We start from the raw sequence: 25,700 nt of genomic DNA on the forward strand, positions 1-25,700 counted from the left end.
AAAAAACAAATCTGCAAAATATTCGGGTCTAGTTAAATGTTCACAATGAAAACTCAAACTCCATTTTGAAGTGCTATGAAACAAAGAATTTACTAACAATTTATGATTTCACACAACGTTAAAGTTTCTATGGATCCTCTTCTGTTCAATGATGCACCAAATTATACACTACAAGCCTTGTGATAAAAGTTACCCAACCAGTTTTTCCAAAAGAGGAGACTTAAGAGTCTTAATCAATGTACAGCCACATGCCGCATGATGACATTTCCGTCAACGACTCACCACATATACGACGCTGTTCCCACAAGATTAGTACCACTCGGCCTAGGCTACACCATCTCGAATTGTGTAAGAAGACTCTACGATGTTCACACAACAATGAAATCACCTAATGATGCATCTCTCAGAACGTATCCCTGTTGTTAAGCGACAGAAGTACATCCCAAAACCAAGACACTAACTTAAGCAAAGTATTCTATTCTGGCTCAATCACAGCAAAAATTTCATTGTTGAAGGATGCAAACTGTTTTTTAAGAAGATATTAAATAAGTCAATATTAATTTCAAAAGCAAAAGCAAAAAGTGAACAGAAGCATCTCTGCTTTGCACAAATCTAATATCATCAAAAGTTCACTTCAACCTGAAGGTGTCAAAAGCAGCCAAGGACTCTATTAAAACCTGGTGCTGAAACACAGAATTAAGTTCCATATTATATATATAATATATATAATATTGTATATTAATCAAGTCATAGCAAACCGTTATATAGTGAACACAATCAACCATGACAAGTCACATAACAACAAACTTGGTTACGCTGGCATTGTTACTACAGTTTCGTTATAGAAGAAAGGAAAAAAAGTTAACAGTGAATCGTGTTTTGGTTCAAATAATCTGCAACCCCCAATTCCCTATATACCATTGGTTAGGGTAGCTGCCCAGATTCCAAGATAGGTTAAACCCACGAATGAATTCTATGAGCAAAACTTGAAGATTAAAGAATTAAAACATCTTGTAAAAGTCATTTCATTCAAGACTGCTGGGGAACAATCCTGAAATAAATTAAAGCAAGAAAAAAAATCTATAAAGTAATCCATGAGTAGGAATTCTTTCTCCTGTTCTCTACATCAGAGAAACAGTTTTGTTCCTTCCGGTGGATAAGATATATAAGCATCTAATAAACTTCCTTGATCCAAGTATTTCTCAATGTAGATTCCAATAAACAAGTCTTCATAAGAGAAAATCTTACTAATTGCAGTAAAATTGCAATCAATTTTCTTACTATTTCTGGAAAACTGCTCTGGCTTTCTTCTATGTTGCTGTGGGCTCCAAAGTACCAGAGGCATTACTTCAGGGGTAAAATAAGCAAGGGTACCCCAGTCTTTTCTGGGTAAAATGACAGTGCAGAACTGAAGAATTATCTAGTAGCATTTTCTTGGTTAGAATCCTGAGAGAAAATTCAGAAGCAGTGAGATATGTGAACTTAATGTAACTGTACCCTTTCTGAAAGAAAATGAAGATTTTAAGTTTCATAAATCTATCATTCTTCACGTCAACGTATTTTCCTTCATATATATTTATCTATTTTATAGACAGGAAACTTGGACTCAGGGAGGTCAACAGTGTTGCCCAAGGTCATATTTCTAACTGGTTGTGAAGCCTGGACACAAACCTCAGTCTTCAAAACCGCGCTCTTTTCACTCTACCACCAGTCAACCTCTCAACACTTCACATACACACAAATCTATGTACGGTAAAAGCCAAATAAAGATTTCCATGAGCTTTCTTTAAAAGACTGAGTTTCCATAATCCATTTTAAATTATCCCACCCAGAGTACATAATCCTTAAAGGAACTTTATTACTTAAATTGAGGCACAGTTGTAAACTTCTTCCCCACTATGCCACAGACAGTAGCTTTTTTCTCACTTATAAACACTTTGCTTTGAAAAGGCATAAAAACAATTCCCAGAAATGAGATCAGATTTATAGAAAGTTTAATGAGGGTGGGACTGAACAACTCATTTTACCATTTTCTATCCAAGAGTAAATATTACGACAACATCAAAACTAAGTTTATAGCTCTTTAGCAAAAACACTTGTGGTTTTTTCCATCAGAAAAGTTTCTGGGATGGTTCTTCTTCCTTCTACCCAAACGACTTGGGGGTTCTCAATATACATCAATCACTTGTAGAATTTGGGGGTAGGCAGCCTCTAAGATGGCCCCCAATTATTCCTGCTTTCCAGTATACACACCTTTGGGTTATTTTGGTCCTTAAATGTGGGCTGGAGTTAGTGACTAGCTCCTAACAAACAGAATACAGGAGAAACTGTGGGATGTCACTGCCAAGTTTAGGTTATAAAAAGGCTGTGGCTTCCATTTGGGGTCACCTCTCACTCGCTGATTCTTGGATCCCTCTCTCTGGGGAAAGCGAGCTGTCATAGCTGTCATGTGATCAGACTCATGAAAAGCCGATGTGGCAAGGAACTGATGTCTCCAGCCAACAGCCAGTGAGGACCTGAGGCCTGTCTAGAGCCATATGAGTGGGTCTGGAGCAGATGCCCCCTGTCAAGCCTTGGCATGACTACAGCCTTGGCGAACACCTTGAAGGCAGCCTAGTGGGAGATCATGAGCCAGAGGCACTCAGCTAAGCCACACCCAGATTCCTGACCAACAGAAATGGGGAGACAAATGCTTGCTGTTTTAAGCTGCTAAGTTTTGGAGTAATTTGTTATGCAGCAACAGATAACTAATAAAAGTTTTTAAATATATACATATATTTGAGTCCCTTGCATAATTTCTCTCTCCTGCTGAAGTATTACTAAAGTGACACCATATACTACAAAAGCAACTACTCAGGTTTTGACAACATCACCATCCAGTACTACAATTAATCACTCCATATTATTATAGTTGGATGCTTCCTCCACTAGCTGACGAACTTCTCCAGGGTGGTGAGTGTACCCACCTTTGTATCCAGCAGTTCCTGAAACATAGCAGGTACTCAGGAAATCTTATGAAATGAACTGAGTGCCACAGATGGCACACTCACTCCAGCCTGTGTGCTCCACCTGTGCTTTCTCCTTTCACCTACCCCAAAACTAACGCTTCTTCAAAGCCCAGCTCAAACACCATCACTCCCCCGCACAGCCCACAGAACCCTATTCTCGAGGTCCTCCATATATTTCGCAGTTTGTTTCATCTTTCCCAGCTAGACTCCTTAGGTACCGGACATTTACATTTCTGTATTCCCCCCCACTAATCTTAACAGACGGAATAACCAATGAAGACTCAAGTATATAACTGATGATAAATTAACATGTTCATTCCAGCAAGCAAAAGCAGATAAGGGAAAACAGCAATGGAAAAGATGCAAAAGATGTGAGTCCTTTAGAGAAAAGCACTCCTCTCCTTCATCCCCCAAATCTCTCCTAACACGTCCACCCACTGAGAGCTCAGCAGAAACATAAGTAGTATCTTGATTACAAGATTTCCTTCACACAGTACACGATCTTAAGTGTTCTTTTCAAGTTCACTTGAAATTCAAACTTGAGAAGGCGCAACTGCCTACCTAATCAGAATTCTAAAACAAACTTCAATCAAGTGTCAGAAAATAATAGCTTTTCATTACACAGGAATATAGTAACATTATGCCATCTGGGATTCTAAATATTGCACAGGATTTTTCACAAACAGCTAACTAAAATCTTGGCTAAAATCTCACAAAGTTAGAGTTACCAAATTGTTGGGTTAAGAAAATGAAATCGTTCAAACTAAGTCTTTAAACATTAGTCCTATCTCGCAAATTCAGTCATAAAACTTAAGAATTTGGTTATCAGCATACTTTAATAGATGTTATTACTCTCAAAGACCAAATACATTATGATTATTTAAAAAATCAACACCACTATCTACTATAATTTTGTTCCAAAGAAGACTATAGTTGTTTCTACACTTGGAAAACAGCGTGATACCATCTACTTCCTAGGGTGGCTGTGGGTATTTAATGAGGTAACAGGTGAAAAAGCAAGCGCAATATACCCAGGATACAGGGGACTGATTTAACAAACACGGGCCAGCGGCTGCTTTAAATGCGTTGCATATATTATGAAGTCAATCCTCACAACAACCCTATGTGTTATCATTCTATTTCCTTTCTACAGATAAGGAAACTGAGGCACAGAAATCTCCGGTAACTTGCCCAAGGTCACACAGCTCGCCAGTGGCAGAGGCGGGGATGTTGCCCACCCCAGACTCCAGAGCCCACCCTCTTAACCATCACGGGTTGCTGCTCTGGTGGATGAGAGGCTCAGGAGGCAGTATTTCCTACCACTGCCCATTAAACCATCTCTCCCAGCTGGGCAAGGGCTGCACAAAACAGCGTGAAGAACAAATTATAGTAAAATATTTCACGTGCACCCCTTTGGGTTGAGGGACACCATCTCGAGGAGGCTCCAAGCCAGAAGCTGCCATTAGAAAGCCACCCTCTCAGCAGCTTACGGAGAAGGCGGCCACATTAAATTCCTTATCTACACCCTTGAACCAGTGACTGCTGCAGTGTGGTGGAATGGTTAAAGCACAGGAGCCAAAGTCAGACCACGCGGTTTCCAACCCCAGTGCCAGTCCTTACAAGGGAAGTGGTCCTGAACAGAAATCTCTGGACCTCATTTTCCTCATCTGCAAAAGGAGAGTAAAACACAGTCTTTACCTCAAAGGACTATAATGTGGTTAAATAAGAAATTTAGTTTTAAGTTTACTAACTTTATTAAATAAGTATATGCATGTAAAGGGCTTAAAACGGGGTCCTGGGTCTATGGTAAGTGCTCCATAAATGTTAGTTAGCTATTATTAGATATTTTACTAATTTGGAAAGAGTTCCATGATATTTTGTTAAGCAGTAGAAAAAGCTGCAGAACAATATCTAACATGATCTTATTTGGTCTTTTAAAAAAAATATATGAGTATACACATATAGGTATAAATTCTGCTCTATAAAGATAGACGTTTGTGGAAGAACAGAAAAACTGGAAGACAGGACCAAGGTGGGAGAAGAAAAGGGAGGGGCAAGGGCAGGACTTTCATCTCTTTCTGTACTTTCACACACACATGATATTAACGAGTAATCTGTACTTTTTTGTGTCTTCTAAATTTTCTATAAGTTAGTGTTTTGTCATACAATGAGAAAAAAAATCCAGGTTTTTTAAAAGGCAATTACAGTGATGAGCAGAGGCAATGGGGATGAACAGCACCTCTCTAAAACACCAAAACTAATGGCAGAGTGGCATGAGCAATACAAAATATAAAACATTTCCAGATTAATCACTAAATCTATGGCGTCTTAAAGGCAAGCAGCCCTGTTGGGACAAAAACTGGTTAGAAATTACACAAAATTTCCAGAGTTATTCAGATAATCAATTATGCAAGGGGAAAAGAACCTTACCAGAGGTCAGTAGTTTGCCATTTTAGATGGCAATCTAGCAGTCCACAAAAATTTGAAATGCGTAAATCTTTCCACTAATCAATTATACTTCTAGGCATCTATTACCACATATTCAATCAAATAAGTGAGCAAGCATGACATACAAGGACAGTGTTGACCGTGGCAGTATTTGTAATGGCAATAAACTGGAGACAATCTAAATATCCACCAATAGAGAGACAGTTAAAAACCAACACACCGTACAGCCAGAAGGTGGCGTACTCTGGGATTATTGAAGTGAAGGAGCTCTACATGTATAGCATGCAAAAAAGAAGTTACGGATAACGAGAACAGTATGATCACCATTTTTTGCTAAATCAAACTAAATATACTTAAGAGATAGGTCTGGAAAGTTACAGAGTGTTAGCAACGGCATCCTGGGGAATGGGATGGTTGGGCGTGGTAAGGGGAGGGCCGCAGCTTTCCCTTCTTCATGGTACACCTTCAGAGAGCTGGGACGGTTTAGGAGCACATATTACTTCAGAAACATTTCAGAGGCAGTGGATCCACGCAGAGTTAGAGACAATGTGTGCGGAAGCACTCCCACCTCAGTGCCAGACAGCAACACCTCTGCCCCTCAGCAGAAATACCGACTTGGACAAATGATAAACTCTTTCCACCAATCAATGCCGCTGCTAGCACCTATCCCACACATGCACACACACAGGTGAGCAAGGCCGCTGCAGTCTTCACACTGATGCCCTGCTACGCTGCAGCACGTCTGTGGGGATGGAGCCCATCAGGCAGGCAGACTACCACCTACCGTGTGAAGTGTAAAGACACAGGGTACTGGCCACTCTAGCAAAGCTGGCCTCTCTCCCTGGCTCAGTTATAATCTAAACTTGGTAGGACAAAAGCAGCAGGGAGCCTGGCTTTGATTTATAACTAGTATTAAGATTCTTTTAAAAAAAAATGTTCTTAATCTATCAACCTTCTCTGACTCAAGCAACTAATAAGGTACACTTCTCTCTTTCAAGAGAGCAGCTCACGTGGCTATACAGGTATGTACTCAGTCTGTGCCGCACCAGCTGCTATTTCAGTACCCACTGACTTTTTATTGCTAATGTTTTCATCTGTTTTGGTCTTGGCTCTCCAATTAACTTTAGTTTTTTCCAGGGCACAGTCACTTCAGGGAAGCTACACAGGGTGTTACCAGAACAGCAGACCGAGTGTCAGGGGCTGGGGTCCTCAGTGCCACTTCTATCATCTACTGAGCAACCTTGAGCTGGTCATCATCTCCCTTTCTTTCAGTTTCCACATCTATAAAATCAAGAGGTCAAACTAGGCGATCTTCAAAGAATTTTCAGTTCTATTATTTATCATTTTTACATTTCTCATGGGACGTAATATGGATTTGAGTATACAGCTATTTATATCAAAATTTTTTCTTCACACACTGTCATCACACCCACATGTTTAGCAAATGAGATTCTACTGAAGTTTAACAATAAAATAATAAAGTTTATTAAGCATAAACCATTTACTTGGAACAAGTAAATTTAAAGCATTCTCCATGTATTAACTCATTCCATCTCACAACAGCCCAAATCAAGTTATTTCCCCCTACGACAGATGAGTAAACTGAGGCCCAGAGTTTTCTTGCCCAAGGTCACACAGCTAGAATGTGACAAAGCCAAGATTCAAACCCTAGCAGTCCAGCACATTTAACTACTACACCTTACTGTCTTTATTCTAGGAAAGGTGGGAATACACAATATGTGAGCTACTTTTTCAAAGTGAACACACACACACACACACACACGGGTACTCGCTTCTCTACCACCTCACCTTGAGACTAAGTTACAATCAGATAGTAATTATTCCAAGTGAGTACCTGGAACGGGAACTGTATAAAAGCAGACAAAACACTAAATGTTACAGTGATTCCAAAAAATTTTTTTTGAAAACTCTAGTGAATATAGAGTCCAAATTGTCAGGCTTTCCGCAAACTGTTTGTGCTTCTGGGACACTTTGCATTAACTCAATCACAGTACAGATCTGACTGGAATGAAACATCTCTCCCACCACCTAAGCTGAGGTCCTGGTCAGCAGGCCTGTCATCGTACTGTCTGCACCGCTTTGCTATGAGGTATCATCACTGGCCCGTGGTTAAAGTGTGCTGACTGATGTCCACCCAAGTTCAATGACCCATCAGTGTGAGGTAGGCTACCCTACCATTAGGACAGACAGGAACCGACACTCTAGAAGTGGAACTTAGCGGGGCTTCCAGTGAATCTTGATTGGTGCCAGCTCAGAGATGCAGCAAGAGGATTTGGTGGACAAATCAACAGCACGACAATTCAGAGACAGCATACCAATTTCCAATTCTCCTGCTGCACACGTACGAATGGCAGCAATCATAGTCTTACGAGAGGATTATTAAGAACAAAAAAGCAGCAGTGTTTTACAATCTATCTTATTCTGTAAGGTTGAAAGTCAGCTAAAAATTCCAAATAAAATAATAACATGACCATTTACTGATATTTCATTCCTTAAATAATTAAAAGGTAACACTTACTAAAGGTAATGGAAATAAGAAACTAAACGTAATTCATGAATCTGTCCTATAATAGTGTAATCATGTATCTGTAATAGTTTTTCAATGATTTAGCCCCAATTCAATCACTGGTTATAGTTCTCAAACTGTAGTCCCAGGGCCAGCAGCACCCACAGCACCTGGGGACTTGCTGAAGATGCAAATTCTCAAGTCCCACTCTAGACACACAGATTCAGAAACTCTAGGAGTGGGACCCAAAAATCAGTGTTTAACAGACCCTCCGTGTGATTCGAATGAATGAGGTTTGAGAACACGGTTGTCCTCTACCAAACGTGGTTCGGTATCAGTATTTTATTTATGCAGTTTAGATTACAGGACACTAAAAAGGAATCTTTCTTAAGGGAGCTACAGAATGGATTCCAAGAACAATGTAAAAGTTTTCCAAAGTACCAAATGAAGGTTGCAAATAACGGTCCTAGAGAACACCTGGCCAAGGCTTATTACACCTTGGAGCGTGGGGAGAACACTTGAAAAACAGTACGGCAGTTGAAATTCGTATCTCCTCTTCACACACTCTACAACCTTGCCAATTCACTTCTAGGTATAAACCCAGGAGGAACACTTGTATATGCATGCCAAGAGGTGTGAACACAAACGGCAGCATCCTTCACAACAAGGAAGTGGCAGAAGAGCAAAACACCCACCAACAGGAGCGTGCAGAAACTGTGGCATATCTGAAAAATGGGATATTATGCAGCAACCAGAAAACTTCAGTGACACAAAATATAGATGAATCTCAGCAATATAATATTAAGTGGATGAATTTCAGCATTATAAAGTGAAAAAAGTCTCAGAAGATAGGACACGTAATATATGTAGTTTTTGTGTATGTATGTATGGAAAACTTACACATAAGATGCAATAAATAGTTGCCTCAGGGGAGGGAAGTAGGAAAAGGGATGGAGGGGCCCATGTGGTGATAGAGAGGTCAGTGTCAAGGTCCCAGCTTTATGATAGGTGATACCTGTTATGTTATTAAAACCAAATAAATAAACGGACCAATTATGAGAATATCTCATGGGCCAAAGACTGTAACAAATCTAATTCTTTGCACCTAAAGTCCTTTAAAAAATTTTTTTTAAATAGAGACTGTTCCTCAAATATTTCAAAAAATTCTAAATTCTACCCAGTCGGCTATGAGGCACCAAGAACCCTGGGCCCTAGGCCTGACTACTGCCAACTCAAGGGTTAAACTGTTTTGGGTCACAGAATCTGAAGCCAATGACCCTCCCCCCTTTATAAGTACAAAAACAGGCAGTCTGGGTTACAGCTTGGGTGGATCCATGAAGCCATCCCCAGATTTGCCAAGGACCCATGGATGGGGGGTTAAGAACTCCTGTACCAGCTAATTATGTGAAACTGGGAGAAGAACTAATACACTGAGCCCCTACTGCGTGCTAGATGTGGCCATCGGCTATGTCATTTATCCTTACCCTAGCCCCAGAAAGAATAGATAGAACACTATTTCACTGATGGAAGAATCTGAGACTCAGAGATTAGGGAACTTACCGAGTTACAACCTGAAAGGTGGGAATAAAAACGCAGCTATTTAACCTGAAAGGTAAGAATAAAAACTAGCTATTTATGATTCCAAAGCCTCAGACCCGGGCCTCCTCTTAACACTCAAACAAGTATCCTGAGCAAATGATGTAAATTCTCTGAGCCCATCTCCTCATTATAAAATAACACAGCTGATGATGGGTTGTATTTATTATGATTTCTAAGATGTCTTGCTTTTACATGCTAGATCCTACGTAGAGGGCTATTTCTAAAACTTGGATACAGAATAGAGAGAATAATGTTGAAGGTACCATCTTTTAGATAGAAAAGCAGAGACAACCAGATTACAATAAACTGACAAACTCAAGACTGGGACCCGCATAACCTAGACTACCAACTCTCAGGTGAAAAACACATGCAATGGCTGGAACCCATCCTGGCTTATAAGCATCTACTGGCCACACATTAAATTCTGCATATAGTCTTAAAATCACATGTAGTGCTACAACTCTTTTAGAACAATGTTATTCTAGTAATCTCCTCCCAACTTAATGTTTCCAAAATAGGTTCCATTTTCAGCAGCCCCGGTACAAAAATATCATAGCAAACTGGGCAATTAATGACCAGGGGCTGGGTGGCTGAATTAGCCAGTGACAATGAGGATACTGAAGGATAAATACTTCAGAAGCTGGTCTGAAAAACAGGGCAACAAGTACACAAAAGGGAGGCACTGATTCTCTCATGTAAAAATCTGTCTTTGGTACTAGACAGATAATAGTGTCACTTAGATAAAGAGAATGGAGTAAGGTTAATAAAACTGGGTCTGGTTAAGTGTGTGAAGATAATGAGCTCAGTGTAGAATTCACTGGGTTTAGAGACGACCTCATGAGACATTCAAAGGGGGATAAACTCCAGGGCCTGGAGTCAGAAGACATTAGGGTAGATTTATGAGTCATCCGTATATACCTGGTAGTTGAATCCACACAGAAAAAAGGGACAGCAGAAAATAGCCTAAAGAACAGGCGAGTGAAGGTGACCTAGATGCAGGAGATTAAAGGGGTGCAGGGTGCTTTAGGAAGGCCAGGAAAAGAAAGTTTTAAAGAGATGGTGATGAACAGCAGCAAACGCCATATGAAGGGAAAGATCTGAACAGAAAAATATGTTGGATTTGGCAATTAGTGACTTGATGACAAAGCTGAGGGGTAAAAACGGAAATTGGATTTCAGAAAAGGGATCGGCAAATAAGAAAAGGAGATAATAAATATCACTTTAAGAAGCTTGCTTTTGGGGCCAGCACCATGGCCGAGTGGTTAAGTTCGCACGCTCCGCTGCAGGCGGCCCAGTGTTTCGTTGGTTCGAATCCTGGGCGCTGACACGGCACTGCTCATCAAGCCACGCTGAGGCAGCGCCCCACATGCCACAACGAGAAAGACCCACAACTAAGAATATACAACTGTGTACCGGGGGGCTCTGGGGAGAAAAAGGAAAAATAAAATCTTTAAAAGAAGAAAAAAGCTTACTTTTACATAATTTAGCTTCTCTGAATGTAGAGGCCTTATTAGGTGCTCCAAGTTAGATCCACTAGTGACTAAAAAAAATCCTGTCCTTAGTTATTTGATTACAGCACTTTTATATCAAATAGAAATAATAATAATATTAAATGTTCAATAAATTTAAGCTATTTCTCCAGGATATTTCTCTGGATATTTACATGTTTTGTTACTCAATCATCACAATCTTATGAAGTAGGCATTATCTCTAATTTACAAATGAGATGACTAAGGCACAGAGAAGATAAGGGCAAGATGTGACCTGCCCAGGGTCACAGAGCTGGTAGTATGGTGATCAAACGCGAATTCTGACTCAGGAGAGTAAGAGGGAGGCAGGGCAATATGTGAAGCAAGGGCTAACAGATGAGAACTGTAAATATTATAGTTGAAATTGTTCTGTTTCACTGGCTGCAGTTTAATTTCTATTTAAGAACTTATTTTTAATTTGAAAGATAATTTGTGTCTTCTCTCATCTCAGAATCCCACATTGCTAGGGCCTGACATTTTTAGGCCTCCTATGACATTCAGATTCTGCACTGCATTATAATTGTGTTATTTCTCCTACTGAATTGCAAGTTGCTTGAAAATGGGGCTGTATCTTATTTATCTCTGTATCTCTATTCCTCTAATCCTAAGAGTAGAAGATACTCAATAAAGGTTGGTTGCATGAACAATAATTTCTGCTTTTCTAAAGTCTCTGGGGGCCTCAATATTTTTCAAATCTTTAATTGCTGTGTAGGGCTGTTGTCGCTCTGGTATTATTTGGATGGTCTATGTTTAGAGAATCACTCAACCTACTGATTTGGGGGGAAATATCCTTCTAAAGTAAAAATCAAACATAATTCCATTGGATAAAACCTTTTAAAGGTTCCCTTCACCTACTGGTCAAAGGTCATAACCCTGTGCACCAACCTTATCACTAACCCAGGCCACCTGGCTCCACCAACCAAACCACCTGTACTTCTTCAGAGATATTTTGCCGCAGAACATGTGAATGTGTTCACCAGGTGAACTCCTTCTCCAGCTGAAATTCTCTTTTCTAAAGCCGTCTCATATTTGCAATTTTTATTTTCTATTTTTGCTCTCTCCCTGACTACACCGTAAATTTCCTTTAAAAAACTCCCCAAGGCAACACATCTTTGTTATCCTCAGGTCTGGGAAGTAGCAGCTTAGTTAAGTGTTTAATAAATGTTTATTGAAGAATAAACCATTAAAGCATACTTCAGTACACCTGCTGGTACTATATAATATTGACTCACTCTCAAAAGTGAAGATTTTAGGTTGTTTTCCATTACCAACAGGAAAGGTGAACTTCTCTATTCTACCTCATCCCATAAACTCGTGAATTCAAGATAACTTGTACCTTCACTACCAATTAATCACGATTGCCTTCACCAAAGACAGAGTATCAAAACCCTTTGTGTCCTTAGCAAATAGTCAAACTAATAAGGCATATTCACAACTATTGTAAAAGACATGGAAAAACATCACTTAAAAAGCTTTGGAAGTGCTCTAATATAAGTATGTGAAATGAATTAAAATCACACTTCTGGGGCAGTGTCTTTTTCATCGGTATCATTTCATCTCTAAGTGCATATGACATAGAAGGCACTCATCTGCCTCTTTTATAAAAACCTGTGCCACAGCCAGCTTTGTCAAAGAGCAGCTATGTCAGGTTTCTGGAGAACCCAAGAATATACTCTGACTTTGTGCTGGCCTTGAGGCCTTTGGCAAATCATCTGAACAGATAACATTTTCGTTTTCTCCTATAGGGCCTCAGCATGCTTGGAACGCTATGTGCTTTAACAAGTCTTGTCACAGGCGCAATGTGTTATGAGGCGATCTTCACATTTCATCCTAGAATAACTAAGTCTTTGCAGTTATCTTCAAGCTGCTTCCCTTGTTACTTAATCCTGGGGCTTTATTATCTTCATTGCACAGATGGGGAAAGAGAAGGGAAGAAGGGTATAAAATGACTTGGTTGAAGAGGCCCACCAAGTCACTAAAAGAGACCTCATTCTAACTATCAGTTCCTAATCCTCTTCTCAGAGAACCACTTTGAGAAAATTTCATTGACAGCAGGCAGAATGGTGTCAATCAGTTATTAGCTTTTACTGGTTAAATATGAATCAATAACGTAAGCTTCCTAGGCCCGCAGGTTATGACAGCTCTAGGGTAGGAGATCTGATGGGTTGTTTTGCTGACTGAATCCAAGTTCATAAATCTACCTCTTCTAAATTTCAAGACAGCTTGACCTAACCTTTAACTCTAGAGCATTTTTTTCTCTCTCTAGATCTCTAAGTCTTTTCAAATTATATTCAGTCTCCTAAAAGTGTCAAGTCATACCTACCTTTCCACTTCAGGATCAAGGCTGCCAGAATTTTCTTCTACCTGAGCAGTAAACTAATCCCTCCTGAGGCATGGTGGGTTCCAAGGCACCCATCACTCACCGCCAACTCTAGACCTAGACTCTAATCTGAATTCCTAGGGGAGCCCAGCAATTTCAGAGTTCACTTCTGAACCACGCTCGGAGGAGTGACTCTTCTAATCCTCATCCATTTATGGGGTCCAGAAAAGGGAAATCTCGATTCTCTCAGATTCAACAAGAACTGTATCAGCGTTGCAAGTAATGACAATTTGGCAAACCTAACAATGGACCTTGAAATGGAGTACTAAGCTAAAGATTCCCATATTACACATGCTGAGGACAAATTATTTAGCAGATTCCATTTCCTGGGCCCAAGTGACTTGCGTAACTAGGCGATCAGCATAGGCTCAAAAGGGGGCTGAGAGCTCACAATTCGGTTTCTGGTACTTTACTATAAAATTCTGCACCAAAATATTCTCGCACACGCCTGCCTCTTGGATGGTGGAAGTTCTTCCCCTAGACTTGTTACCAGACCACGATCAGGGTCCTCTTCCCCTGCAGCGGCCACGGGCCACCCGGGAACTCATTCTAACGACTGCCTCTTGCGGCTCGCGCTAACAAATCCCGAACCCCGCCTGCCCGCAGCCTCTGCCAAGGAGACACCGCAGCCCCAAATCCGTCCGCCCCTCCTCCCCGCCTTGTCCCGGCGCTGCTCGTCATCCCACGCCAGGCGCCACCCTCTCCATCCTGGAGAGGGTTTGGGGCTCCCCGGGCCGGAGCGGTCCCCGGGCTGGCACCTACCTCCCACCTCCTCCTCCGGGCGGGACCGGGGTCAACGCTCGCCCGCCGCCTGCAACCGCCCCAACGGCCACGCCGAGCCTCTGGCGGAGAAGCGGGGCGCCGAGCCAGGTGCCGGCGCTCACCTCCGCGCCGCTCTCCCGCCCCCGCCCGCCCTCGGCCCCGCCGGAGCCCCTCCCCGGGCGGGAGCGTCACAATCCCCGCCGCGGGCTGAGGCTCTCACCGTCACGACCCCGGGAGCGGCGGCGAGGCACCACTCGGCGTCCCAGCCCCGCTCGCGCAGCCCCGAGGGCCCGCACAGGCGCGGCGGCACGCAGCACCCTGGCCGCCGGCCCCGCCTCCGCCGCGGGCTCCCGCCGGCCCCGCCCCTCGCGGCCACCTCCCTGGCGCTGCAGGTTCCCAGCCCGCCCCCGCGCCCGGCCCGGCCGCCTCCCATTGGCTCCGCCAGTTGCTAGGCGATGAACAACCGCGGCCTGCATTGGTCCAGTGGGGGCCTCCGGAGTCTCCTCCTCGCCTCCAAAAAAACCCGGAGAAAAAGAAAACCTTATCCCCAGAGCCCGAGCGGGATGCGGGCGCAGCTGCGGCTGCGGCACCTGTTACGCCCTGTGATTCACCCGGCAGGGCCCTGCGCCCCGCCCCCTCCTCGGCCTGCAGAGCTCGGGGCCCAGGCCCCGGGGGGGAAGGGGGTCGTGGCTGCTTTAAAGCACGTGTTCCGAGCCCCAGTGAACCCCAAAACCCGGGTCCCCTAGGAGCAAAAGGGAAGGAAGCTCTCAGAAGAGCCACGTGCGCTTGCAAAAGTGGAGAAATAAACCAAACAACAGCCGGAACCCTGAATTAGGTCAGGCCCGGGGACAGGAGGTTCAAGCGTCGGGAATCGTGGAGGCAAACAACCCAACTGGGCAAAGATTAGGGCAAAGAAACGGACCTAGGCAGAGGACAGCGGGAACAGTAAGAAATGGCACTCGTGAACTAGAAGTTTATGCAAAAATGTCCAACACCAACTCAGCAAAATATACGCAAAGCAACCGTAAGCCTCCTGCACCCGTGGCCGGGGTCAGGCCGGCTCCTCCCCTGCTCTGTGTCAGCTGAAAATTCTCCGGGGAAGAAGAGGCCGGAGGGAGCAAAGGGATCAGATGGAGAAATGGCAGGCATATGAATTGTTATAAACACAAAGATGTACTTTGATGGATTTTTTTTTGTTAGTGAAGTCAAGGGATTTACTCAAGAGAGGAAAGACAGGTTTAGTGTTTTAAGGAGGCTCCTGAGAACACTTTGAAAATAAAATAGTATGAGATGAGAATAAGAAATATTAACACTGAAGAGCAAGGGAGGGAGGAGTGCTCCCTTCCCAATTTACACGCACACATCCCCAATTCTGGGTGAAAGAGCCAGGCAAGAAAATGAGTCCGCCTTGGTGACAACTTCAGAGTCCAACGAAATCCTCTTTTTCGCCTTTGGCCTAAGCGATCAAGAGGCCGGCTAGATGCTGTTAAGCACAGGTAATTGACAGCCAAACGGCCCGTTAGGGCCCATCGTTGTAAGGACGCTATTAGCGCATGGCTGGTGGGGAGGGAGAAACCAATTATTGCCAATGATTATCTTACTCCCTAACCCAGACTGCTGATGGGGGGAGGGGGTTACCCCAGCTCCGGAGAGAGGCTTTGAAATTTCAGCTGTCCGCCCCCCAAAATCCCACAGTCCTTCCCACTTTAAGAAGCAACTTAATATGAGTTTTTCTTTGAAAGAACACTTAAGCCTTCCTTTTGACCGTGTCACTTCCTCACAGAAAGCGAGAGGTCACTCTCTGATCAGCTACAAGTGTTGAGATCAATCAATTCAATAAGCAGCGTCTGGCAAACTGGCAAACCAGTAAAAGAGTCGGATTTTAAGAAGTTTTGGGTTGGGGCTCCGGTGAGCGCCAGAATATTCGGCCCCACCCCCAGCCCCAGGGATGAATCAGAGCTGTCTGAATAAACCAGCAGTTTCCAATCTTTTGCTTTTGGGATCCACTTTCCACTCCTAAAAACTGAGGGCCCCAAAGAGCTTTTGTTTATGTGGGTTAAATCTATTGATATTTACCATACTAGAAATTAAAGCTGAGAAATTTAAAAATACTTATTTAAAAAATAAAAATAATTACATCTTAACATATAAATAGCACATTTTTATGGAAAATAACTACCTTTTCCAAAAAGTAGTATAAAGAGTGGTGTTATTTTAAAAATTTGCAAATATCTTTAACATCTTAATGGGAGGCGTTTGGATTTTCCAATCTGCTGCGTTCACTCTGTCGCGCTGTTTCAGGTTCCTTTAGGAAAACGCCAGTGTACACTCATAAGAGAATGGGAGTAAAAAATGGCAAATAACATTTTAGTATTATAATAAAAATAGTGTTTTCACTGCAGATTCCCTGAGACTCCCTGAAAGGGTCTTGGGGATCCCTTTCCCAGGGTTCCTGCCATTACACTTTGAGAACCACTGTGTCCCCCTTGTCAATGACTGGTTTAGGAGCTGAGCATGTGACCTAACTCTGGAGAGCATGTGATGGGAAGTGAGGGGTAGCGGGCTTCAGGGGAAGGGTTTTGTCCCTGAAAGCCTATAAGTCTTTTCTTTCTTTCCTGCCTTGCCCATCCTCCAGTGAGCGAGACAGATTTGGAGCTGTGGTGGCACATCCGGCAACAATGAGAGAAAAGCATGAACAACACAGGAAAGGTGACCCAGAACCCAGACGTCACTGAGTGGCTAAATTACCCTGCCCCGGCTTATGCCTGCCTCCAGGTGCTCACATGGGAGAGAATAAATGGCCTATTGCTTAAGCCATTGTGGGTCAGGTATTCAGTTGCAGCTAAAGAGATTCTGACTGATACGCAGGACAAGGTAAAGAATTTGGCTGCAGCCTGAAAATAATCTAAGGACACTTTTAGCCCAGGGCTGAAGGAGTTGGGCTTGATAGAACTTTGCTATGGTAAGGAAAGATAAAGGGGAAAGATATCATCCAGAATTTTTCTTTTAATTGCTTTACTTTGGCTGCTTTCCTCCCTTTTAGCAAAATTAAGGGGATGTGACTATCAAGTATTGTTGTTTTCCAAAACATATCAAAACTTCCACCCTTGCTCCTCTGTAGTCTATTTTTATCACAGTGGTCAGAGTAATTATTTTAAAATATAATTCAGATCAGGTCATTTCTCTGCTTTGGCTCCCCTCAGTGTGAGAGCCAGAATTCTTTCCATGGCTACAAAGTTCTTATGACCTGCCCTCTATCTCCTTACCTCTCTGGCCTCATGTCCTACAACTTTTAACCTTATTCAGCGAAATATTAGCTAGCTACCTCACTGTTTCTCAGTCCTGCCAGGCACATTCCTGCCTCAGGGCCTTTGCACTAGCTATTCCCTCTCTTTGAATGTTCTTCCCCTTGACGTCTATATTACTTACCTCTCCCCTTTGGAGTCTACCCAAAGTCATCTTCTTTGTGAGGTGCAACCTGACATTATATGTATTTAAAATTGGAATGCCCTCCTCTTTTCCAAATCTCCCTTACCTCTCTCTGATATAGTCTTTAATCATAATATAGAATTTACTCATTTTTTTTGTTTGTTTGGTGCTTCTTGCTTTATTAGAATGTCAGCCTGGCGGAGGCAGAGATTTTGTTTGCTTGTTTACTCATGTATCCCCAGTGCCTAACACAGTGCCTGGGACTTAGTGGTTGGTGCTCAATAATTACTTGGTGAATAAATGAATATAACTTCACATAAATGTTCTTCATTTGAAAGTAATCACCTTGGCAGGCTATCTACATATCCCAATGATGCTGCTCAAAAGGTATCACACCAGTAGGCGCTGAATTTGTTGAAAAGAATTCTTTCTTCGAGAACAAATCTGATTTTTGGAACAATCCAAAAGTTATTCAGAGCCAAATCTGATGAACACATTCTGGAGCCATGTTAAAATGCCAAAGCTGTGTTTTCCAACTAAGTTACTGCATTTGGGTGGATAGGGAAAGGTCAAAAAACAAGATGTGTTTGGTTTTCTAAGACAGACAGTAAACTGACAACATAATTTCAAAAAGGAGTTCTAAATATGTGCACCACTAACAAGTTGCGGAAAAAGTATATATACACATATCTATCTCTTAAACTCTGTGTGTTTGTGTGTGTGTGAATGAATCTCTTCCACCCTGTCTGCAGACTTCCATTCTTGCCCCCAATACATCGGGGTCTTTCAAAAATGAAAATCAGATCTCTGCTCCCCTTGCCCCAGTTAAGAACCTTAAATGGCTTTTCATTGTACTTAGCATGAAATTGAACTTCCTACCGAGTCGTGCGTGCATGACCTGGCCCCGCCCCCTCTGGGAACTCTCGATTTGGCACACAATGTGCCAGCTTTAGCAGCCGCCTCGTTTGTTCTCTGGCCCTTTGAACCTGCTCTTCAGTCTGCCTGGAGAGCTCTTCCCACAAGGGTTCAAGATGGATTCTCTTTCATCATTCGGATCCCACTTCCATATCTATAAAGCAACCTTCCCAGCCTTCATTTTATCTGTTTATTTCTTTGTTTGCTTATGGTCTGTCTCCTCCCCCTAGAATGGAAGGCCCACGAAGGCAGGGACCTTGGTGGTCCTGTTGCCTCTGCAGCCCCAGCCCCTCCACGCTGTTAAGATTGGGAGGGAGGTGGACAGGAGGGAAGGAACAACTGCTTTTCATTTCATGAACTTCTGTTATATGTACGTTTTTACAGGTGTGTATTATTGTAATTTTAGAATGTTTTAATTTTGCTGAAATAAATAGGCTCTGCCTTTAATATGTGTACTAAGTTAATAATCCACCCCCTATTTACTCATATGTGTTCCTCAGAAACCAGTGTTTCAACTACCCCAGCAAACATTCAGGCCACACCACTTCTACTAACATTGTATATTCAAATCTGGATAATAATGGGCCAACTTATAAAGGCTTTCTGCTCTAATTCATACCATCTGGATTATTTCAAAAGCAGCGACAATTTCCGGATCTAGAGGAGAACATTTCTTGTTAGGGCCTGTATGCCATAACAGATGAGAAGGTGGGCTGAGTCACCTCTCCTTAAAGGCCCCACTCATTAATTCTGTGTTCTGGCGAGGACTCTCTTTCCAGGGGTGGTAGAGTAGATAAAGGAAGTCTTGTTGGATACTGTGCTAGGAAATTTTGTATCCGTGTCCTCATTTTATTTATAAGATCAGTTTAAGGCTGTTGTAATTAACTGCAAAATAGTATAGGACAGATTCCAAGGGCCACAAGACTTCAGAGTCCTCCATGTGGGCCAGAGTGGTCAGAGAACCCTCCATGGAGAAAGAACTGGAGCTGGGTCTTAGGGCAATCTTCACTCTGCCAGCCCAGCAATAGGCAGAGACCAGACCACCAGCTCTGCTTCTTGACTTCTGAAAGGTGGCCTTGCTCTTGGCCGGGCTTGGCTCCTCTGGCTGTCCGAGCGAATCTCTGCATCATGCTGTATTTCCAAAGATGATTTGTTTCTGGCCAGTCCCTTTGGATCTGGGCCATTAGTAGTCTGCCTTGAAATGACAGTCCTGTGCCACTTAACAAAGTACTGGCTGAGTTTAGCAAAAACAGACCACTGAGGTTCCCTTTTCCTCCTACCTCCGCCTGGGTGAAAATTCCCAGAAAAGAAAACTATCCCTCCTCATTACTCTCCCAGCCCCACCCTGCCCTACCCAACCCCACTGCCCACAAACACACAGCAGCAGACAAATGCCCGATTGTCTTCTAGGTGTTCCCTTCTTACTGCTTAGATTTTAATCTGATCTGCTGAGTGTTTGCCCTGCAATCTTCTTGAAAACGTTCTTTTTGAGCAAGAACACCTGATGCATTTTATCCACCTCTAACACTTTGGTTTCCAATTCGCCATTTGTCCCAAATTGATTTATGAATTTTAAAATATGCCGTGCAAAACTTGCCTATGCATAAATCAGCAGATAAGGTGCTATCATAGAACAGTGGTCAGGTACCAACTAGAGTAGTTCTCAAACTATATTTCCAAGAGAGTAACATAGCTCCTTTAGTAAATGCAGTGAACACACATGCAACAGACACACGAACGCATGACAGGCAATCATTTTCAGCATTTTGAGCATTCAGGAAGACGTTTCTGAATTCTGATGTACTGCTTCAACCATGTTAACTCAAGTCCTCAACACAAACTCATCTTCTTCAGGATCCAATCATACTAAGTACAACGACTTTTATATTCTTACTGAAAACTTATGAGGTCTCATCACACAGCGTATAACATTTCACTTTTTAAAAACTCATCAATTATACGTATCTCCTTTAGGGTCTCTCCTCCAGCTGCCTTGTTTTTGCTCAATCCTCCCTTCCCTTCCAGTATACACACACACATGCACACACACAAAGCTAACCTTGTTGACTACCGTGGCCTCTAAACCTTTCTCAGACAGAGCAATTTGGCTCAGTCTACTCTTCTAAACTTGCAAATTTAAACCCAGAGCATTGATCAGCCAACAAAAGACCCTCCAAGGAAGTGGAGGGACTATAAATGACCCAAAACGTTTTTTAGTTATACTGAAACCTATTTAAAAACCACAGAGCACAAAGATCCAGCACTAACTTGAATAGTTCTAACTGATTTAATTCTGCACCAAAGGACCCTTTTAATTCACATAGTCTTAGTCTCCCCTCTCTTATCTGAAATTTTCCTCAATGGTTCAATGAATATTTATTGAATGATTACCGTATGCCAAGCATTGAGGGATATAAGGTCCCTGCTGACAACAGGAACTCAGAGTCTCCCAAGAAGACAGAATAATGGCAGTCTTAGTGTTGTAGAGAAGAAGTAGGGTGTACCATAAGCACTTGAGTCAGACTGCCTGGGCTGAAATACTGGCTCAACCACCTGGGTCCATGTTGATGTAACTGAGCCCCCAAACCAACCTGGGGCTTCCTTCCTCTGGGCATTCTTTTTAATAAACAATAAATGCTTGGTGGTCTAAGTTACTACTAGTTCGGTTGTTTGTTACTTGCAGCCAAAAGCATGCTATCTGATGGTAGCATCTGAAAAAAGAACTCTCATGAAGTGAGCTGATGGTGTGATATTTCATTTTATTAGTACAAATATACCCGTGTCATAAGTGGAAGCAGTCAAGTGATCAAAAAACTCAGTGAAAAATAGGGTATAGGAGTTATTTGCAAAGGGCTGATTGAATGGAATAATTAAACAAGAAGCAGGGAAAATGTGGCACTGTTTCTATGCTTTGAGTTATAAATATATATCTAGGATCTTAACATTGTTCTAAACTACTGTTTCTTCACTAATTTATCTAAGCCAGAAAAATTAAAGCGTATTGATAAATACAAATTTTCACAAAATGATTTGCCATTCTGAAATTTTCAGGCCATGGCACTACGTTTGCTTGCCCATACTTGCTTCATGTTATAGAGACTGTCCAGGAAAAGTCATGTGTAAATAATGTATTAATTGATCAAATCACATTCTAAATGTACTAGTGGAACTAGATATCTAAAAGAAAGTTATGATAAATCTTTTTGTATGATGGATGACATCTTTGTAGATCAAATAGTCTCTTTATCATCTACCCATTCTGTAAGATCATATTTTAATATGCTAGATTTCCTTAAAAGAGTTTTACCTGTCATCATTTAAAACCTAGACTCTTGTGCAACTGTTTTAATGAAGAGTTTTCTATAATATGAACCATATTACAGAAGGCTGAGGTTTGCAATCAACAAAACAGTTCATATCTTTTTATTTTGCACTGGCAACTCAATTTTTCCTTAGTGATAGATTTCCACTTGATTTCGTTATTTATATTTTGCTAGGCAGAGTTTCTTTTCCTGTGTTCTCAGTGACGAAGAAATTTGGAGGATTGGTTCCTGACGGGTTTTATTTCCTGCTTTGTAAACCTCTATCAATGATGTCATCAAATAATTGCTTGAATTGAAATATAGTGGAATAGAATCCTCTATAGGCTCAGTAAAACACTCACATAGAATTTCAGATTTGAAAAACTTTGATATCAATTAAAATATGGTATTGATTCAAAGTGACAGCTTAAGACTGAAAATCATATGTGAATCTGCCTGTCCCTTTAAAAGGAAAAGCGATTGCGTCCCGGTTGCTGAGCTCTCTTGGATTTATTTTATCTTAGCAGCTGTTCCTGAAGTCGATGTTATTCAAATGAGGGTTTTCAAGCTCTTTGTTGTGTTTTTCAACTTATGGTATATGCTATCAAACGTAAAACTCAAATTTAGAATGGGGTGGGGGTGGAGACAATTAGAAATACTGGAGAAATAAAATAATATGGGGAAAAACCCTCTAGTTTTCATTTAACAAAGATAAAACTGTTAAACATGATCTGCCTGAAGCCCCAGTAACCGAGGCAAGACAAAACCCCTGAACCTCTAAGCAGCAAAAGTTGGATGATATATTTAGTAATAAGTGCTTGTGTAGGGGGAAGGGGAGATGTCCTAGATGGAAATAATGGAAGTTTCTGTGGTTTTAGACAACGAGGAAAGAAAACATCAAACACCTTTCTTGACACTTTGGAAATAAGCATATTCTAAATTTTGCGTAACATAGGCTACTGTATGATCTAGAAAGAATAACTTTACAACTCATACACCTTCTATTTCATTTATTTTCATTTCACTTGTTTTTCAAGAGGCAGCATGGCACATTTGTTGAGTGTAAATCCTGTAGAGGAATATTGGCTCTGCTGCATATCTGCTGTAGAAACTTGTACTTTTCATTTAATTTACAAATTAAACCAGTTTGCTTCAGCAACAGCAAAGTATATATCAAACTTTAATTTATTTAGGAGTTATCGCCTTCATTTTCATGTCACATATAATCATTTGCTGGTATTGATGTTAATCATCTATTGAGTGATTATTATTTGTCAAGCACTGTTCAAAGTGCTTTACATATTAATTCATTTAATTCTCACAACAACCCTGTGAGGGAGGTATCATTATGGCCTATATTTCCAAATATAGGGAGGTTGAATAATTTGCCCAATTATTTAACTGAGAGGGTAAGTAATTTATGCACAGCAAGTAAGTTTCAGAGCTAGGGAGTTACAGAGCCCATGTCGTTACCAATCTGCTGGCGACTGTCTTAATCTCTGTGGCTCTTCAGTCATTTTTATTCAAATGCCTGGTTAGTGAACAGAAGTTTTCAAACTAGGATAACCGCCTCTGCCGTGTGCGTGAAAACTCTCCACGTGGCATCGAGTGTGGATAGTTTTAAGGGCACCAATTCCACATCCTCCACTTTCATTTCTACACTTTCCTAGAACTTATCCACCTAGAACATGTTTGTGGGCTCTTTTACACCTGCTTTGCACAACTGCCATTTTCCACTAAACAAAAGAAAGTCATTCTTCTCACAGATTCCACATCTTACTATGGCTCATTGACCCCAGGTACACAAAACACAGAAAATTAGAAGCCTGTGTTAGTGTTGAGAAAGAGAATGACTATTTTGACTAGGAACAAAACTGTCACCTGATAGAGCCTTAAAAATAATTTAAATGACAGATCGTCATGTGATTTTTGGTATATAATTGAAAGGAATTCAAGGAATTGAGTAACACTGCAACACCAGTTCCTCCCATTCCCATCTACTTATTCCTGTGAACAAAGCATTCAGCGTTTATATCCACAAGAACAGCGTCAAATGTGTGAATAGAATTGGGGCAGAACTCAGTCTCATTCTAACTATAAAAAATATTCATCCACAAATCCACCAGAAAAGAAAAAGCCCCTTCCTTTTCATCAATAGAGCAATTTCAATAAAATCTTACTTTTTATGTTTAAAAATAGTTATCACTTTGTAATGTAGCCACTGTTTGATCAGTTGTGTACTACTTATCATTTTAGTGATAACTCCACTCAGAGACATTTTTAACACCTAGAAACTTAGAGTCACAGGAAAGTAAGATTATGTAAATATGTAGTTATAATGTCTGTTGTAAAGAATGATGTAGTGATCAGTAAAAATTTTTCAAGCATGAAAATATGCAATAAGATAATATTTATGGGAGAAATGGAGTGAAAATCTGACTTCCAGAAGAAGGAACAATGTAAATTTTCTGACTGTTAAAGAAGAGTTAGTTCATGTATGTTTAAAATGAATAATGTTGGGTAACAAATTACTGTGGGATTTAGACTCTTTGGGATAAATTTAAAAGAGTGAGCTAACAGCTTTATTTTTAAATATTGTGAATTATAATATGCTGGAAATTAGACCCTTTGCAAACTTATGTTGAAAAATTATAGGTAGCAACAAAAAATGTGGGAGGGATACAAGATTTTCAAAATTCTTTCAGGGAGGGGGGAGGGTATGCAAGCAAAATTTTGAAGACCACTGATCTCGAAGCCCACGGAAGATCTCCCCAGGGAACTTGAAATCTGGTCCAGGTAATCATTAACACTACCATTTTACACATAAAAACATGGTTGCTATTTAAAATAAAATGCCCCTGGTCACTGCTCTGTAGCCCTGGACGTTCAGCAAACACTAACAAATGAGAACTGCATATACCACTGTGAGCTGATGTAGGTACTTTTTCCTGTGCTATTCTTTCATCTCTGAAGACACTACGTGTAGCCATGTCTACCATACTGTGTGTGTTTCAGGAAAACAATAACACAAAACACAGCTTTTTTTTTTTCTTTTGACTTTTTTTAATACTCAGAAAAGCTTCATTTTTTCATCTAGCTTTCTGACTCTGTGCTTGTGCCTTCAACACTTTCACAGTGGTTTTCTGCTCCTCCATACGTAAAGCACGCCTGATCCTGTCACAGACAGATTTAGCACACATGGAGTGTCCGTAGGCCCTGCTGACGTGTTTTTCATTTTAGACAACCTCATAAGAACTTTAAGTCTCACAGCATGCACTCCTCAAAGTCGTCCTGGGCACACACCACATGGCGATTTTGGTGCTTTCCCAACCTTCTTGGATAAAGGTAAACAAATCTATTACCAGGGGCTCCAGACGGCCTAGTTTTGTTAGAGGCTGTATTGTAGGATAGCCTATAACGTTGGACCATTTTGAATGCCTCTAGACACTGTCCCCAGAAGAGGAAAAAGGAAGCACTTCCGAGTTCAAAGGCCCCCCCCCCCCAAAAAAAAAAACTCACCCCACAGCTTTTAAGATAAAGAAACACTGCCAAAAGATTTTCCTGTGATTTCTCTGTCAATATAAGCCTGGTCTATGAGCTACTTAGGATATGTATTCTCCAAACCCAAATTTAACACCCATAATCTGATATGTGAAAGTGTCCTTTGGCGGTTAAACTAGCAGTTTACTAGAAATCAGAAATTTCCTGAATATCCAGGGACTCAGATCAAAATAAGTAACAAATAATATGATCCACATCACGTCTACTGTCTTAAAGTGAAAGTCTTAGATCTTACTGTAG

General features: G+C 41.4%; 1 protein-coding gene and 1 pseudogene across 18 annotated transcripts in view; both read right to left on the bottom strand.

The window, feature by feature from the left end:
* Nucleotides 1-14,614, bottom strand: part of SSX2IP (SSX family member 2 interacting protein) — a 50,416-nt gene extending 35,802 nt beyond the window's left edge. For 6 of the 18 annotated variants that reach the window (XM_070486731.1, XM_044749141.2, XM_070486729.1 and 3 more), the window contains exon 1: nucleotides 14,474-14,610. The gene's annotated coding sequence lies outside the window, so the exon portion shown is untranslated. Of the gene's footprint in view, nucleotides 1-14,253 lie in introns of all 18 variants that reach the window. The other 12 variants (XM_070486730.1, XM_044749140.2, XM_070486724.1 and 9 more) reach the window with 10 other exon arrangements.
* A 10,374-nt stretch (nucleotides 14,615-24,988) lies between these two features.
* LOC106823997 (large ribosomal subunit protein eL34 pseudogene) lies at nucleotides 24,989-25,328 on the bottom strand (annotated as a pseudogene).
* Between the last annotated feature and the right edge of the window lie 372 nt (nucleotides 25,329-25,700).

Source organism: Equus asinus, chromosome 16, assembly GCF_041296235.1.
Source record: "Equus asinus isolate D_3611 breed Donkey chromosome 16, EquAss-T2T_v2, whole genome shotgun sequence".
In the NCBI taxonomy this organism is placed as follows: Eukaryota; Metazoa; Chordata; class Mammalia; order Perissodactyla; family Equidae; genus Equus; species Equus asinus.